Below are 17,209 nucleotides of genomic sequence, written 5' to 3' on the forward strand. Positions count from 1 at the left end.
GGTCACAGTCATCTCTCCAAGGTTGAAAAAAAGCTAACAATTGATTAATCATTAATAATTTAATAATAATAATAATAATAATAATAATAATAATAATAATTTTCCCTTTTTTGGGGGTCAGTTTTTAAGTTTCAGATTCCCTATTCAACAAATGGCTACGCTATTGATTAAATATTTATGAATAGATTCTTTGTTGGGTAAATTCTTAATGGTGATTCATTTATCAATGATCAATCATTAAAATTCTTCAAACCTGTGCTGCAGAACCGTTTTGTTTGTTGTCCATATGACATTGTTTTTATTGGCTTGTTTGTGATCAGATCACCTGATTGGTTACAGAAATGTAGATGAAAGGTTTGAATATTGATTCAAATTGTTCTCATTACTCAATTGTGATTTTAAAAGCAACTAAGTCATAGATTACATGGTGTAATGCATACTTAAGTACAAGTAAAAGAACAGATTTGAAAATGTACTCATAAAAGTACAAGTACCCCCCAAAAATACTTAATTACAGTAATTTGAGTATTTGTAATTAGTTAGTTCAACCCTTGGATGCGAGTTACATGACTTGCACTTTAATCAGACTTGGGTCACAAATTTGATGACTTTGGAGTCAATTTGACAAAATCAAAAAAAAATTGCGACTGGACTTCGATTTAAACACCAGTGACACATGACTTCACCTGGACTTGAGGCTTTTAATTGGAAAAATCTCAATACTTTCCCCCAATCCCAAAGATTAAAATCCACAAATTCCCTTTATTTCCTGAATCAGTCTGCTGTGTATCAGTCAGTAGTGTTACATGTTAGGGAGCACCTTGGTAGCTGGATGCTTAAAGTGCATGCCACACAGCTACACAGTCACAACTATAGACATGTTATATGTAGACGCTGCATTGGCCTTTTGATGTCAACGTTGCCGCCAAATTGGGGTGGTTATTGTAAGTCTGGTCTGTGAACAAATCCATGTAGCACTTTTTTCTGGATAAAAAAGAAATATACTATACAGCAGTGGCGGCTGGTCAATAGAGGGCACTAGGGTGCTGCCCCTCCTCTCCCCACATCTTAAAACTTCAGTGAAGAAGACTTAATTGCTTGAAAATGTAGAATGTGTATTTCTTTGAATGAGCAGCGGTAATATTGTGTAGTTAGTGAGTAAAATGTATAATCTGCACTAAAACGTACTGTTAAAAATGTTTTACGATGTCCAAAGTTACAGGTAGGTCACGTGTTTCTGGCTTGGGGTGCAATTTTTTGGCCCATTTACTCTCGGTATAAGTTGTACATGCACAGTTGAATTCTCTCAATACAAAACATAGGAGCTTGGTGGGGCGCACAGAAGCTGCGTAGCTGAGTAAATGTATGTAAACATTATCAGCTGTTCTCAGTATGAAAAGTAAAAGTAACCACTGTGCAGTAAAATGTTCCCTGTCAGTGACAACTAACTGTCTTGTAAATGTAGTGGAGTAAAAAAGTCAAGTAGTACACTGAGTACTGAGAACATTTACTCAAGAACTTTACCTAAGTCTAATTTCAAATTACATCTATATTAAAGTAATATAATATAGATGTAATTTGAAATTAGACTTAGGTAAAGTTCTTGAGTAAATGTACTCAGTTACATTCCCCCACTGGAGATGTAAGAAGCTGAATGTGTGGTATTGGTCTTTTACAAACTTTTAAATAGTTGCTGTTTTGTGAAGAAAAATGGGTGACACACCTTACTTTATAAAAACCTGTCAAAGATATTTAAATTTAAATCTCTCTGTTCTCTCAGTTAAATCTCTCTAATTTTCTTTCATTGCCTGAATGTTTGTGGTATCAGATTTCTTTCATACTTATTGAGGTACTTGCCTACTTTAGTCTTTCAGCATGAATTGTAAAATAAAATATAATTATTATAAAAGATTTGCACAAATTGAAATACCTTAACTTACCTTAACTAAGTAACTTCCATTAGGTTATAAAACATGTTCATTTAGTTCTTCAAGTACAAATTAAGGACCTTTTCATACATTAAAATACACTGGTGTGATACCTTAACATGTTTGCCTGATTTTTGCTATAGCCCCCCGAAGAAAACTTCACCAGCCACCACTGATATACAGTATAATGTTTACATTTCTCAACTGATTTCGGTAAGTCAGTTTTTAAAGTCAAGGGTTCATGATCTACATGGAGTAAGATCTACTCATGTAGACCACAAACCCTGAATCTGGCTTAATGCTGCCCCCTGTTTGTTTGGAGTATAAATTTGACAGATGACCACGTGCATGCATGGTGGTTTATCTTACGGAAACTTTGCACCAAACATCAAAGCAGCATCTTTCCTAAAGCTCCTGGTCACGAGGAATGAAACAAGGAACAATAACATTTGTTGGTCCACAATGTATGTGTCAGTGGACCCAACAGGTCTTGTCATGTGATTTATTTACATTTAGCAAGTGTACAAGTGTTGAACTGTTGTTTATGATTTCTGTGTTCAGGATTTGTGGACAGATCTGAAATATGGTCCACCAACACTATATAAGTCCCACGAACCAACATACAAATGACACCGCCTCCCCCACCTCCCCCACCCCTCACCCTCCCTAACAGTCAGTTATGAACATTCAGTGACTCTCAGTCCAAATCAGCCGAGCAGTTCACTTCAGCTCACTTCAGTTCCAACAACCCGACCACCCAGCTAAATTTGAATTTCTGTGGTGTGATAAACACACATTGTTGCTTTACACAAACTTTAAATCTGAGAATAAAACTTACTTGAAAAAAGGTCAGGAAATTATAAAGAATAACTAAATGAAAAGAATTGTGGATGACATAGATCAGGAGAGGTGGAGAGTAATCCAACAGTAACACAATACAAATACACCTCCTTCATACAGCTGTATATCCACAGGACCAGCTGTGCCATGAGTGCATTGTCTAGCAATCAACAGTGACACAATCAAGTGAATTACAATGCATTTTCACCTCTTTGCACAGCATGCAATTGTTAATCTTTTTTTTTTTAACTGTATTTTTGGAGGTTGAGGGGTTCGTAATGGGGGGCGTGCAGTGGATCATGGGCGGGCATTGTACCTCTGTGCCTCCCCTTGGTAACAGACCTGTGTCTGCTTGCAGGAGACATTCAAATCCTGCATACTTTCACAGCTCCACACACCTGCCCACTCACTGCTTCAACTGTTCCCACGTTTGGAACATTTTTGGCAGGTCATCTGAATTAGAGTCTGTTGTTACTAGAAGCAGAAAAAAAACATTCCCTTAAGCAACAGTCATTTCTATTTGATGTGGTGCAGATGGAACCTTCATTTCACTCTTAGCAATGTGGTTTGAATCATCAGCCAATTAAAAGTGAGCCTTGGCACAAACACTTGTGTCCTAATTGCAATTGTCTTTGAAGATTAGACAGCTTTCTAATTACTGGACAAAGTAGAGGACTTATAGTCAGGACTGTTATTGTCTCCTGGTCTTATTCCACACAGAGATCAGTCCAAGTGTTTGTTACGTTCTGAGTGACCCGTCCTTCGCTCTCTGTGTTATCTGAGGAATGTAGAGGACAGTATGACGGTAACTTTTTCACAGTTCACCACATGAAAGCACAGTGACATTCCACTCTGCTGGTATGCGGCGCTGCAGTCAAACCACATGCAGAATGTTATAGTAGTCACCTCGTCTGACTTGAGATGTGGGTGTGTCTGCTGACTCATAACAGAGCGGGCATGTGCACTTTTGTCTACATACAGTAATCCTTCCAGCAGGCTTCCATCAGACAGCAGCATCCTCCAAATTTGGCGCCAGACGTTTTGAAAACCGCTCATTCTCTTTCTGTGCTTCACTTCACTCAAATCACCTCTTTCTCTGTTTTCCCATGTTGGATCTCATTATTTCAGGGTTCACATTGAGACAATGGCAGCAAACTAAATAAGACTCTATATTTAAATGGAAGATTCTACAGGATGGAATTTTACTGTAACTACTGTCTAGACTCATTCCAGTACGGCCCAGCCAGCTCACCAAAGCGGTTTGGTTCATTTGGGTTCAGGTCAATTAAACTCATCTAGTCCCTACACCTACGTATCCTGTTCATATTTTGGGGGTGTGTGTCCATTTCCTGTATGGTTACATCATAACTGGCTGTCCCACTTCAAAAACTGCTCTGAATGCAGCTGGATACGGTCTAGCTTTGCCCAAATTTGGAGAATGCGTCCGCTTTGACCAGATGTTGTTTTTAGTTCTCTAAAAGATACTCAGCTCTACCTGTTCATAGAAAGCCAAATGCTATTTATCTATCGAGATGTTTTTGGTGTTGCAGAGTTTTGGAGATACTGTCAGCTTTCTCTCCTGTATAATGAAACTAAATGGCACTCGGCCTGTGGTGCTCAAAGTACAAAAAAAAAAAGAAGAAAAATTCAAAGCAGTGTCTCTTTCCAAACATCATGACCCAGTTACTCAAGATACACCTTGTGAGCATTTTCATGTGATCAGATATCTTACTGCATTTAACAGCTGCAAATGCTTTCAATTAAAAAAAATAAAATAAAAAACATAGCTAGAATATGTTCCATCATGCCGTCACACAAATGTTGGAATGATCCAGAAAAATAAATCATTAACACAAACTGTTCCTACCAGGGGCAGAACGAACAGCACTCTTTTAGTTAATGAAGCACATATTTATGGAGTCAGAATTGTCCTCATTTCTGCTGAACTTTGGCTGCTCTTTAGGTAATAGTTGATTTATTTTCATTTTTCAATTCCAAAAATTGTTGGAGACTATCAAGTTCAGTACCATTGTACACTGTATCTTGGACATTAAGACACAGACTCTGCATGACGTCTGCACTGTGCATACTGCACAGCCCAAAAGAAGCATGAAACATGAACGCAGTGCTAAGTACTTTATTAGCATGCTAACATCAAACAAGTAATCAGTAATATACTCCTGTATTCTTACCTGACCTCTCTGATGATTCACTATCATGCACCAATCGTTTGCATTTTACATTTCTTGCTGACAGTGATTTGCTCCTCTTTTTGACATAATGCAAATGTTCGTGTATCTTCTTCTGCTTCTTCTTCTTGCCTCATCAGTATGCCCCCCACATACACATGCATAAAGAGGGAGAAAGAGAAGTACACACAATCCCATGTTATCAAAAAGCCAAACAAATAATGATGTTGTAGTGTTGCATTTGATAGCTGCAGATCTGCTCTCAGCAGAATAAATAAGATTTTTTGTCATATGAAAGTTGTACTGAGTGACTGAATGTGTTCACATTACTAAAGAATACAATTTATGAATATATTTTGAATATACTGTCATTCTTAATGTATTTAAAAACCAGCCCAACTCTTTAGCAGCAAACTGCCCAATCTGGCAACATGGTCCAAAGTGTCCCACGATGATTCTATTCTCCCCGATTCAAGCACACATACATACATGGTGGACGACCACACGGTAAAAAATCACACAGGGATTTTGTGGAATCAACTAATATTTTCTCATGATCTTAATACAAATATACAATTTTTTTTTAATTCAATTGAATTAAGCATAAAATTCCTTATTTATTTTTTTATAAGACTAAAGGACTCATAAACATGAGTTCTTTTAATTTTATGTCTTTTGACTTGAAATGATGAGTTGAATGATTGTACTGTACAGAGTTCAATCAACTAATTTTCTAAAGAGGTAGCAGACTTCCCAGCATGCATTGTTTGAGAGTTAACTCTCCTGAGACCCTTCTTTTTTATAGTTTGAGGAAAATTTGAATGATGAAAACTTGCTGAGTGTCATGGTTGAGTGTTTCCATGGTAATGAAAACAGTGAGAACTGTTTCCCTCATACACCCATAATAAATTATGATAAATATTAAATCTTATAAATGACTGAAAATGTTTGGTTGAACTTTAACAACCTTAATGCTTTTCATGTACAACTGATTTAATATGAAGTTTATCTGACCAGAAATGTTATTTGTTTTTAAACATTGAAAACTGACCTCAAATTCAGTCTACTTAAAATTTTAAGGTACCCTGAACACTAATGTTTTTAGTTAGAACAAACAGCCAGGGAGTATATATTCAACCAAAGGTGACCATGTAGGGTATGTTATCATTTACAGGGATATCTTATGTGAACACACACAAACACAGACACACACAGACCCACACACATACACACACACACACACACACACACACACACACACACACACACACACACACACACACACATTCTCTGATGGCAGGTTTTTGGTTTGAGCTGTGGAAAACCAACAAAAATTCCACCCTGTGTGACAGTTAATCACACTGGCGTACGATACCGAGCAGCCAACTCTGCAAACAAGTTTGAGTGCACCTACGTAAAGGAGCAAGTGGAGTGAAGGCCAACTGTTACATAACAGGGTGAAAGTCCAGGTAGACTCATGATCCAGACTGAAGAGGTTTACGTAAGCAGGAACAGGTGATGAATAGACCCAGGTTAAGCAACATGGTGACATACACACAGGTATGTTAACACTGACACAGTTAGTACAGCTCTGATGGGTCAAACCTGAGGCCTGGTTTATCACTGCAATCAAATATGAAAATATTGTTCACATGAGTGACACATATTTTTTATTCATTTTTGAAATGTTTGGAATGATTAATAAGAAATATTATTCATATTACATTTTAATTTTGAGAGAGTAGTCGTTTCTGTTACTGATTTGTAAATTCTAAAATATTTACCACAGAATTTTTGGTATTATTTTTTCCCCCAATAAACCATATAAGGAAAGATTAGGAATAGGAAGGGTTTTTAAATTTTCTGTCAAAATTAGCCTGTCATCGTTAAATACTGTATAATAATTCACACATATGAAGTCGCCTGGATTTTCTCAGTTCGTTTTTCATTTCAAAGAGGATTCATCAATGAGTTCAGACTGAAATTCAATAGAACAACCAATGAGAACTATGAAACATTTGGTGTAGTGCGGGAAGATACATGCAAGTTGGGGTGATGATTTGGCCATTTTCTGAAAATATCTGAGGAGAAAACTAAGCATACAGAAACAGAATTTTGATTTATATTTAATCAACAATGCCTAGTGCAGGGGCCTGCAAACCTGAGGCTCCAGACCAACATGTTGCCCTTCAGCTCCTCTCCACTGGCTCCTTGTGACTTTGGCAAAAAATTATATTGACATGAATAACATTATATTTTTTAAATAAAAATAAATGTGCATACAAGATTTCAAACTGAAGCAGCTATTGATCACTTGCGGCCCCTAGTGGTCAGTTAAGGAGAGTGACATGTCTCGCTTCAGCTCTGGATAACATATGTGGGGGTCATGTTAATGTCGGCAGAACTTTGCAAATCTCCACTGGTTGAATCTCGCATCAGAGAGGAACCCTGAGGGCTTTCTAGGCCTTCAGAAAAGGCCTAACGAATTTCTAATTCTAATTTCAGCCTCATTTTCTATCAACTTTGCTCCAGAAATGAAAGGTTACTGTCCTGAAAACAGCAAAACAGTGTTATCCAGTCAGATTTTTTGTTGTCATCTGTAGGCAGAGAAAGGTTGGAGCTGGCTCACTCATTGGTTAGGACTCATAACTGGGATAGAAAGCCACAGCCTGTGTGTGGTGAATTAACCAATCACATTATAATTTACAGTGGCTGGGACCAAAATGAATCCCCTTAGGTCTTCCTGAAGGACAGAGATATCGAGATGAAGCAGTTGAGATCAACGCTGTTGCTAGATGGCTAAGTTGATAGCGCTGCCTTTTTCATGTCCGACTTCTGTAACATAGTGGAGTATCTGTAAAAGGACTGCGTTATTTAGGAGACTGAAATTGTACTCGTCCCTGAGTCTGTTAGAACACAATTTTTGGACACTTGAAACTTCTGTTTTTTAAGCTCCTAAGCTTTTTAAGCTCTGGCTGAGTTTTGGCCAAAATGAAGTCCCAACTCTAATAGTCATGGTTTGCCACTGTCTGGCAGTCGTGGTGGCATTGCAGTAGGTGCTTCACCATCTGTTGCCTGGTGGGAATATGCACTACACTGAGTGACTTCCTCTGGTTACCATATGAAATCTTGAGTTATGGCCAAAAATGTGTTGAGTGAAGTCACTGCGACCTTGACCTTTGACCATCAAAATCTAATCAATCATGAGTTCACATGGATGCTTGGATCAAGTTTGAAGAAATTCCCTGCAGGTGTTTTTTAGATGTAATGCTCATGAGAACAGGATAGACATGAGGTCACAGTGACCTCGACTTTTGAACTTTCAATACCAATGAGTCCAAGAGAGCATGTTTGTCAAGTTTGAAGAAATTTGCTCAAGGTGTTCTTGAGATGTTACATTCATGAGAATGGAAAAACCTAAAAACATAGAAGTCACAAAAAATGTTTTTCAAGGTTTTTAAAAAATGTAAACCACAGAGCTCCCTCAGCATATGGTCATGAATGTGCACCAAAAAAAGGTCAATTGGCCCAGAAGCATTCGAGATTAGCTGCACTATTATCTTTACTAACCCTAACCAGGTCCTCCAAATTAAACTGCAAAGTACTTATAACTTCCCTCTAGAATGTCACATCCCAAACTCATTGTTCTGTAGTATGTGTACTTGGCACACCTATAGCAGATTATGATTCAGCTCAATAGACATCAACACAAGCAAATACTCAGCTAACAGAAAAACAGCAGCAACACAAACATGAAGTCCTAACTCCTAATGTTTGCTGTATGTTTGTGTTGTTGTGGTTCACTCTGCTCAGTCACATGCAGATCAGCTCATGGAACAAACATGGTCTAACGTGAACTGCTTGTGCAGGCTGTGTGTGATGACGCTGCTTGTTTGTCAGACAGTCTGTTGGAACCATGCCATTCCACTACATTAGATATTCTGGACACAGGGATACGTGTGTGTGTGTGTGGGGGTGGTTGGGTGAGTGGGGGGGGGGGGGGGTCAGTTAAAAACAAATCTGATTCCAGTTCCCGTAACATTATCTGGACAGACATGTCTGTGTTGACTCTCACTCCAAGGAAACCCATACCTGTATCTAAGCACGATCAAGTCACTTTAAATCAGACTTTTCTACTTATATTTACATGAGGGTTTGATTTCACAGATGATTACTTAAGCATGTTGCATATTTGTCTCTGCAGTTGTACCGGTGCGGACAGATGACTCAGCTACCCCTGAAACCTCTTGGTTCTGTCTTATCAGATTCAGCAGTAGAACTACTCCCCTGGTCCATTCTGCTATCCTTTCCCATGAATGGAAAGATGAATCTGGTCTGATGTTTCATAACAGAGTGGAATAGCTCAGTCTGGATAGATTTCACAGGTAAACCAGTCCTTAATCTTCCAGACATCTTCTGTGATCCCTGAGCTGAAGATGTTTGGCTGAGATATCAGAGCTGGAGAGTAGTTTATGTATTTGAATTGACAGGGACTAGCTGGCACATCCAAAGCCCTGGGCAAAAAGATTTGGAGATTTTGTTCAATTATGAAACTAATTTAATCCCACAACACTGGTGTGTTGGAACAGATTCAGTCACTGTCATTAAGTTTAGAGAGAACCTCAATCATCCATAGGGTGGGGTATGAAACTTTAATCCTTTTCTGGCACCATCTGAATTGCTTTGATCCTATTATATATTGAAAAGGGCCCGCCTCATCGTTGAGTGTCAATTTCAATACCTAAGGAGTAAAAACTCATTGCTGCCTGAAGATACACATCATGGAGGCATGCAGAAAAACACTATTAACATTAAGCCCAAAGACGGGGTTTGTTGTTTAAGTAAAGAGAGGTGTTATTAGCCACCTAGCCAAATTATAATGATTTTAAAAAGTAAGCTAAGTGTGTACATAAGTTTTGTATTTTATATACATAAGTATATAAAATTAGGTCTCAAAGACCACTACGACCTGAAAACAACCTGGAAAATGAATGCAAAGAGGTGAAAATGCATTGTAATTCACTTGATTGTGTCACTGTTGATTGTTAGACCATGCACTCATGGCACAGCTGGTCCTGTGGATATACAGCTGTATGAAGGAGGTGTATTTGTATTGTGTTACTGTTGGATTACTCTCCACCTCTCCTGATCTATGTCATCCACAATTCTTTTCATTTAATTATTCTTTTATAATTTCCTGACCTTTTCTCAAATAAGTTTTACTCTCAGATTTAAAGTTTGTGTAAAGCAACAATGTGTGTTTATCACACCACAGAAATTCAAATTTAGCTGGGTGGTTAACCCAGCTAAATTTGAATTAATAAAAAAATGGTGAGTATATAAAATTAGGTCTCCAAATCATGAAAAACTCTCTCTGCTCTGAATCACTGGGTGTGTGTCCACTCCACTGTCTCAGTGTCAAACACCACTATGACCTGAAAGCCACCTGAAACATAGACGCTCCATCTAGCAGCTTTATTGGACATGTCCAGACATGTTTGAGCCACCAGAGCCAGAGGACAGGACAGGACGGTATTTTTTTCTTCTGTGTCGGGTTGTTGGAACTGAAATGAACCCTTACCTGATCACACTTTAAGCAAATATGTCTAAAGACCTCATCATAAATAGTGAGGTTGTTCTTGATATGACCATAAAACCCAAGATCCAACTGCTGCATACTTCTGGCCGTTTGGTGAATCTGAGTGAAGCCTGGATTATACTCCCAAATGGACATGAACAAGGACAGCTCAAGTTCTGAGACGGAGACCCTGCATGGAGGAAGAGAGGCTTCACTCTGAGATGACATTATTTCTGCCTTCTGCTTAGAAGCAGTGAATTTGCAGCTCACTGCAACTTAAAAAGATATCTTTAACTTTTGTTTGATTCCTAGTGTTGGCAAAAAGTGTTGCTGCACATCAGTAATGCCTTCCTTAGTAGATAGTCTACATGACAAAAAGGAAAACATAAAAAGTTTGTATTGAGCAGACATACAATTTGACTGACACAATTCTGATTCAGTTACAGACCTTCAGTCTTTTAAAAATGAATACTAAAACAATTAATCATAAATCTGTAATCTTAGAATAACCAGTCGCTAACCGAGCCAGCTTAATTCCAGTAGATTCTCCAGTGACTTGATTAGAGATAAAATGATTTAATCAAATGGCTCTTCTAGACTTCCTGGTGGTTCTGTTGCTGCAAACAAACAAATAAACAAACAAGCCACTCCTTTTCTGTTGATTGTGGCTGTTAGAACACTAGGTCCCCTTCAGGGTTTTCTTCATCGGATTTGAATTAATTTAAGTTGGAGAGAGATTTTTATTGCTCTTTTACACTTTTGTGTTTCATAAATTCCTGATGAGTGAAAATGAGTAGAGACCCCTGTCAGAGTCTTTGCTGCAGAAACAGATCAGAGAGGCTTACTGCTTCTGAATGTACCCCCTCCTCCAGAAAGATGAATCCACTCACTGAAACAGATCCCATGCATGGAGGAGGGGGCAGCAGGAGAAAGTTGAGGCTACACGCCATTTAAACACAGAGGGGAATTAGCTCAAATGGTAGAGCGCTCGCTTAGCATGCGAGAGGTAGCGGGATCGATGCCCGCATTCTCCACAGGTCTTTAGTTTCCACTGGTCAGTTGAGGAGTGATGAAGGATCAGACAGTGTGATTAAATGTCCCCCCCCCCCGGGTGTAATGACAAAGTGTTGCTTTGTTCATGCCATTGAAAATGTTGGTCCAGCAGTGTCCTTGTTGTGTTGTGACTGAAAGCCCCTCAAGGCTAAAATAAGACCACATTAAAGTCCGTGTTAAGCAACAATAAATGTGTTCTGAACTAATCATACCACAGAAATGTCTTATTGATCATCCTGCCAAATCTGAATGATTAAAAAAATTACCAAGTAAATTAAATTAGGTATTAAATTGTTTCAAAAAAAAAAAAAAGCAGTTTTCTCTGTATGTAGGAAGAATGTTTTTTGGGCCGGTGTGCATCACGTGACAAACCTGCACGTATGCACACTCAGCTTTTACAATCTACCACATAAATGATGATGGAGGGAGACATCTTTCAATTGTCACTGAGCAGTACATTTCATTTATATAACTGAACTAAAAATTTGACTATGACATCAAATGACTTGTGGAGGGGACGAGTCCATTTTCAAGGAAAGAGAGTGAACTGTTGCTGTAACATGGAGTATTTTGTTATGTTTCAGCTAGCACTAGCTAGTTACAGCCAGCACCGTGGAACATAACTCAATGTCAGGATGTGTAAAAGCAACATTAAGTTAATTCTAATGTTGACTTAGCTGAGTCAGAGAAAGTGTGATTTGACAGTTTCACACCCTGTTAGATTTCCTGTCCCAGTAAACTTCCTGATAACTTTAAAGAAATGACAGTAGATGTTGGAATAGAGTGAATTAGATGTATTTAAAACTTTGTGCAGACTCAGGTTGACAAAACTAACATCCATTTTAAGGCTGTTATAAGTCATTGAATCAGCTGTGCTACAGCTGCATCTACTTTGTAGATGAGGTACAGAGGACAGATGTTCACTGTTGTTAACGATCACTGGAAATCTGCCTGGGAATGAAATGAAGAAAAAATCTGCAAAATTAAGTTAAATATATCGTCAAACACTGATTTACACATCAACTAAAAAGCTTAATTTCCATTTTGTACTAATTGTGATAATGAACTGCCAATGGAAATTAATATTAAACTGTTTCACTATTTTAGGTAAAAACATGTCATGCTGGTAAGTCTGCATTTCCTCTTCTCATAGATCAGCAGCTGCTGAGAGATCAGAACACAGTAAGAAGATCAATCTGTGACACGCTGACAAGAGTCTGAAAGTGAAGATTTAGCTGAATCAACTGTTCAAGAAGAGGCTGAGGCAAAGACAGGTGAACTCGCCTCTCTCATGAATCAGCTGAAGGTCACTCAGAGGCAGATGGTGAATAAATTTGACTTGTTGGAGATCATCAGCCAATCTATGAAAGGTTAACTCTTTAGATCCCAAAGTTCCCTGCTCTCTTAAAGAGATATTTAGCTCTGGACTGCCATCCCTGCAGCAGTGGTTATTATGGCTTCTTGATGTGGCTTGTATTATCTATTCCAACACACCAGTGCTATGGGAATAGATTAGAACCTTACACTTTCCAAAGGGGATTTGACTCAGATTATGTTGAGTTTTTGATAGATTTTTTTTCAAGTCTTTACTGTAACAATTATTTTCTTTACCCATCAATCTGTTGATTATTTTCATCATAAATCAATAAGTTGTTTGGTCCATTTTCTTGTCAGAAAACCAAAATGTGAAAAATGTTGATCAAAACCAAAGATGGCATCTTATTTTGTCCGCAACTCAAAGATATTTAGTTTACTGTCAAGAGACGAGTAAAGAAACCAGAAAATATTCACATTTAATAAATAAATAATATATAAAATAATTTAATAAGCTGTAATCAGATATTTTTTTCTTCAAACAATGACTCAAACCAATCAATTGATTATCAGAGTTGCATCTGTAGTTATTGTTTTATTGTTGGAGCTTTAGGGATGCTGAAATAAAAGTAGAAATGGTCAGGAACAGTCATTTATGCATAAATTAAGTCTATATTTATTAATAAGGTCTGTTGTGAAATGGGTTGTGATGGTTTGTCATTTTTAAAAGGTGACCAAAAAAAGTTTGCGAAACACTGCTCCAGAGGACTCTCGTTTCCTCTCTGTTGTGTTGACATGGGACTACATCCTCTTGATGTATAGAGGGGAATTAGCTCAAATGGTGGAGCGCTTGCTTAGCATGTGAGAGGTAGCAGGATCAATGCCTGCCTTCTCCACAGGACTTCAGTTATGCTGTTGAGGAGATGATGTGTGAAAAACAGTAATAAACTCTTTAAAGTGATAGTTGCGTTGCATTTCTGTGTTTGCAGCATTTTCCTTTTGAATTTGTTTTCTTATATGCAGTGCATTTCTGTATATGTAACTTGTTTTTGTACACACAGCGTGTTTGTCCTTGTTGGCCACCGAACCTTAGGGCTGTCATATATGCATCAAAGCATTTATGTGTATGTGTGTCAAGCAATAATAAATATGTGTTTGAGTTTGTCACACCACAGAAACATGTTATTAATCACACAGGCTTCGAAAAAGTGAAAATAATAATGATTTTTCTCTGCTCTGAAACACTGGGGGTGTGTCTGCTGAAAACCAGCAGTTGATGAGTAACTTTAGTATTGAAATGACTAAAACATGTAACATGCATGCATCAAATTACCAGGACACTCAAATTTTGAACCCACTCTGGACAAACTGAATCAGTCTGTCTCTCTTCCTCCACCCTCTCTGTGGCTGGAAGGTTTGGTTATTCAGCATTCAATACAGCATCAGCACACCATGTTCCTGACACTCATTGGTGGGCACACACTGCCGATGGTTGCACCAGATGTTGATGAAGCAGCAGATTATCCAGTAATCCCAGTTTTTTCCAATGGAAGTTTGTAAAACTACCCGCTGTAAACTGCTCACTGCAGAGGTGGGTGCTGGCGGTGATCCCCAGCTCTCCATCAAAGTGGCTCCACACAAAACCAATCCACCTTTTCTTCATCTCATCATTCTTCAGAAATTTAAATAAGGAGACCAGGCTGTTCTGTAAATGTTTCCAGGAAGGATACATTTGCAGGAAGACAGCAGAGCTTGCTAGCAAGTAAACTGGTGGCTGTAGTAAGTGCAGTGATTAGTGATTGACCAGCAGAACCACTGATGCTAATGTGCTCTAGTTTTTATGTAGTGTTATATAGTGCTTTATTGAGCCATTGAGTCCCAAACACAATGGTAAAAAAAAAATGTTAGAGAACAGTTTAACAGTCTAACTCCACATTTCAGTACTACATACATTCACATTCTTTTCACACGTTGTCAGAAATGATCTTATAACATGTCTAATGTATAGAATCACATCTCTTTTATTTAATGAATACACTAAAGTAAAATTGTCAGTTCAGTCTTGTGCATTATGATAGAGCAGTGATATTACAAGCCTATTAACTTGACCTTTAAATTACTTAAATTAATTTTTTTGATTAATGTTATGTTACATATTTTTAGTGTGTTGTTCTTTATGATCATTTGACTTGTATAAACTGTCTTTGAGTATCCTGAAAAATGCTCTAAAAAATGAATGTATCATTATTATCATCAGTAGGTGATTTGTTAACTTTTAATGTGATGAGAAGAAAGGTTCTTATAAGTAACTGTTTGTTTTGTTCACCTGCCACAAGTCAACAACACGAAGGACTGTATTTAGTTTACCAGTTTAGCCTCGAGAATATTATAGATCCAAGAAGACAATGACAAGGCACAACTACAAATCTGTGCTACTTCAGCACCACGGACAGCAACATATCAACACCTGCTGTCTCAGAGCTATGGTCAGTGCCATAGATTCAAACTTGCAAACACTTTTAGGAAAAGTTAGGCACCAGCAGATAAGATATTTTATTTTAATTCAGTTAAGATATTGCACATATAAATTTGAAAATGGTGAAAATGACTGCCTTGACTGCTCTAGTGTTAAAATACCATATCCCCTCTAAATCCCCAAAATCTTAGTCTAGTTTTACTGACCCTTTGATCCTTTATATGACTGAGATTTTCATTTAAAATATTTCAGCCACAGGCAGTCATACTGACACCACATGGAAATTGCCACTGTTATATTGTTACTTTAAACATGCAACATTAAATACAAATAATTAATTAATTAGATTCAATTTTAAAAAGTAGGGGAGACCAGGGTCAGTTGTAACACTTTTTGTCTAAGCACCTATAACTCACTGAATTTTTTTCTCAAATGTTGTAACAATGTACCTTTAATTATTACAAACAGCAATGCATCCAACTGTTTTTGGTTTTATATTTGTTCTTGTTTCCAGCCTTTTCCCATAGACTGTGATTATAATTGAGATGGTTCTAAGTGGAAATTTGTAATTCTTAATTTTAAAATAACATGTTTATAATCTTAAATAATACATTTAACTGTTTTTCACTCTGAGTAATTCTAGATGAATCTAAAATTTGAGTCAGATCCCTGGTGGTTATTATCCTACAGAAAATACTGCTGAGAATATCTGCAATCATTACAGTCTACTACATGTAGTGGCTGCATATTGATGAATATGTAAATCAATTTTACAAAATTTTTGTTTTTAAAAAGATAAACTAACATAATAATTGTATTAATTTCTTATTCTGGTATTTATTGTGAGAGATAATAGATTTTCGAAGTCAAAGGTCACTGGCACTTGTAGTGTTAACAAGGGTGATGCATTCTGGTCATTTTGCTAACAAGAAGGATAGTATCATCCCTCAAACTGCCTGCCAGGTATAATCATTCACACAGTAGTCTTCATAGTACAAGCCCACAGAGCCTCTCTGCTCCCAAATGTACCACCTCCTCTAAACACACAAATCCACTTACTCAAATAGAATCATGAATGAGAGGGAGGAACAGGAGACAGGTCAGGCTAATACTGAGAGGGGAATTAGCTCAAATGGTAGATCGCTTGTTTAGCATGTGAGAGATAGCAGGATCAATGCCTGCATTCTCCATCAGGCTTTAGTCTCCTCCATTCTGTTCAGGAAATAGTCTTCCTCAACAATGCAGTTGAGTAGGACCTGGGAAGAGATGCTTTGGGAGAAGCTGCTTCATTAGAAGGACAACTGCTGGACTATGAGAAGGAACATCACAGGCATTTTTTTTGTTTGTTTGTTTATGTTTATGTTTACTGATACTCAATACCTTTAAGGTATCAGGAGAAATAACCCAGTACCAGCTAGTATTGAAACGTCTCTAGGCAGCAATACCTGCATTTGCTTTTTATGAGATTTGATTATGAGATGTGTAATTGGCCAACTACTGCAGCAGCTACAAACTGGCTCAGTTAAATATCTTATTGAATTAATTTAAAATTTTAAGGCAGTCAGGTTACTTTGTCAGGAATAGTTTGTCTCAGTTTTAATGTTAAGTTCATTTCATTTTAAAACACTGTCCTTTATGGTATACATTTACCTGGTATTAGAATACTACCATGAGGCATAGCTGAAGTTTATTACAAATGCCATATATTTCACATGCTTCTGCAGTTATTACTATTAATAATTATCCAATACAGCTGGATGCAACATCTGCATTAGTTTTTCTGTGATTTTAACAGACTTTGTTTTTAAATCATAGGCCTAACCATGTGATG

The 17,209-nt window shown here is 37.5% G+C and overlaps 1 non-coding gene across 1 annotated transcript; it reads left to right on the top strand.

Annotated features, from left to right (window-relative positions):
• The first annotated feature begins 11,496 nt into the window (after nucleotides 1–11,496).
• trnaa-agc (transfer RNA alanine (anticodon AGC)) lies at nucleotides 11,497–11,569 on the top strand. The gene has a single exon. It is a non-coding gene; the product is annotated as a tRNA-Ala (tRNA).
• The last annotated feature ends 5,640 nt before the right edge of the window (nucleotides 11,570–17,209 follow it).

This window comes from Lutjanus erythropterus, chromosome 9 (assembly GCF_056507025.1).
Source record: "Lutjanus erythropterus isolate fLutEry1 chromosome 9, fLutEry1.hap2, whole genome shotgun sequence".
Lineage (NCBI taxonomy): Eukaryota > Metazoa > Chordata > Actinopteri > Lutjaniformes > Lutjanidae > Lutjanus > Lutjanus erythropterus.